Here is a 2,291-nt window from a genome sequence, read left to right on the forward strand (position 1 = left end):
TGGTAAGGGGATGACTGGGGTGGGCATTCAAAGAAAAAGAATAGCATACTGCAAGGTCTGGCAACAAGGGCAGTTGCAGGGAACATGAGTGTCATGGTGGGGACTAGTGGGAAATCAATGTGGAGATGTGGTATGAGGCTAAACTGTAGAGGGTCATGAAGGAGTGTGACCATTATCCAATAGGTAGTATGGAGATTTAAATGGGATGGTGATACAGACAAAACAGTGCCTTCATAAGATATACCTGATAATACGTGGGAATATAAAGGCTGAAAGGACTGAGGTTGGTTAGGTGGGAAAAATGTGATAGAATTATAAGAAGGAACTGCAGTTACTTCTTGAATAACTAGATTTGAGGTAAGAGAATGATTAAAGTATATAATTTATGCAGGAAGATTAAAGAGTCAGAAAACTGAGAATTATCTACAAAGGATAAACATGGGTTAGATAAAAAGCTGAATATATAGTATATTTAAGAAAATGTAGTTGGTAATTAATTCCAAGTAAATGGAGTTACTTGGGTTATTTTCTACAGAAGTAGTATTTGGGGATGCATGAAGATGTATGTTCCTAATGGGAGGAAATGAAATAAATCTCAATTTCCTTTGTCTCTCTGCTAAGATTGATGGTTCAAAAGACAAAATCTTTATATTCTCTAAGGACCTAAACTATCCAGGGAATCACAAATTATCTACAGATCTGTAGTTTCTTTTCATTAAATATTCAAGAATTTGAAGTCAACTTTATTTTTAGAAGTCAACTTTTATAAAAAATTGGGTTATGGTTTTAGCTCATGGAGAAATAGCATATATAGGTGTCATCATTATGGTCATCAATTTTTGACCATCAGTAATATGGCACCTTCCAGACACTTTAGGTATAAAGATCTACAAAATACTGTATATAGCTGAATCATCCAGCAAAATAAGCACTCAAATATTGTGACTTCATAAATTATAGTCCCTAAATTTGCTGGTAATAGATTTTAGTCATTTGATTTTTATTGCTGTGTCATTACATATTAACCAAGTCAAAGGGATTGGTACTTACTCTTCACTTAAAGATTTTTAAAGGTAATGAGGAAGTAAATTAACTACAGGAGGCTGTTAATAGTAGTATTTAGAAAAATAGTGCTGAGGAGTGCTATCAGCAACATGGTGGACTAGGATACTCCAGGCCCTTGTTCCCCATGAAAATACAAAGTAAGTAACAATACACTGACTGCAGTATCTTTGTGGGAACCCTAGAAACCAGTTAAGGATTTGCAGCAACCAAGCAAATGTCTAAACAAGATGAAGTCACAATCAGTATGGAAAGAAATTTTGGGGTGTTATTGCTCACTCATGCCCTGCCTTTTCCTGGCACACCATGATCAGGGGGAAGCTCTCCAGTTCTTGGTTCTTTCCATACAATGGAAGGGAAGGATTGGAACTTGTTTGAAGTGTTCTGGTCCATCTGGGTCTTCCCGAGGAACTAATTTCTGTTCTGCCTCACTTCCAGTTCAGGTGGAATGGTGGCATAGTTTCGATATCAGGTTGAAGACCACTGAAAGCAGTGGCAGTCACTACTGCATGTAAGAGCTGCAGGGAGGCTCCAGACCTGTGGGCTCCTGGAGGTGTGAGAGTATGCACAGAGGAATACAATAGAACATCTAAGATCTTCTGTCATGTAGAGGGGAGGCTGTCATGTAGAGGGGAGGCGTAGAATGGGGTGAAGGGAATGAACACACACAATCCCAGGGAACAGGTATGCTTAGAAAGACTTGAGAAGACCATAAGCCTTCATGCCATGTTGATTTCCTTCACAGAGCCAGTCAATAAAGGCAGGAAAAGGCCCTGGTTTTGTTTTGTTTTGTTTTGTTTTTTGCTTTTCCAAATTACCATCTATATATTGTCTATGAGTGACTCATTTTAGATCTAAGCAAACCGATAGGTTGAAAGTAAAAAGATGGGGGAAAATTCCATATAAAGAACAACCCAAAGACAGCAGGATGGCTATTCTAATACTACTGCATGTAAGAGCTGCAGGGAGGCTCCAGACCTGTGGGCTCCTGGAGGTGTGAGAGTATGCACAGAGGAATACAATAGAACATCTAAGATCTTCTGTCATGTAGAGGGGAGGCTGTCATGTAGAGGGGAGGCGTAGAATGGGGTGAAGGGAATGAACACACACAATCCCAGGGAACAGGTATGCTTAGAAAGACTTGAGAAGACCATAAGCCTTCATGCCATGTTGATTTCCTTCACAGAGCCAGTCAATAAAGGCAGGAAAAGGCCCTGGTTTTGTTTTGT

The sequence above is a fragment of the Enhydra lutris genome, unplaced genomic scaffold, assembly GCF_002288905.1.
Source record: "Enhydra lutris kenyoni isolate GAN:26980312 unplaced genomic scaffold, ASM228890v2 scaffoldscaffold18, whole genome shotgun sequence".
In the NCBI taxonomy this organism is placed as follows: Eukaryota; Metazoa; Chordata; class Mammalia; order Carnivora; family Mustelidae; genus Enhydra; species Enhydra lutris.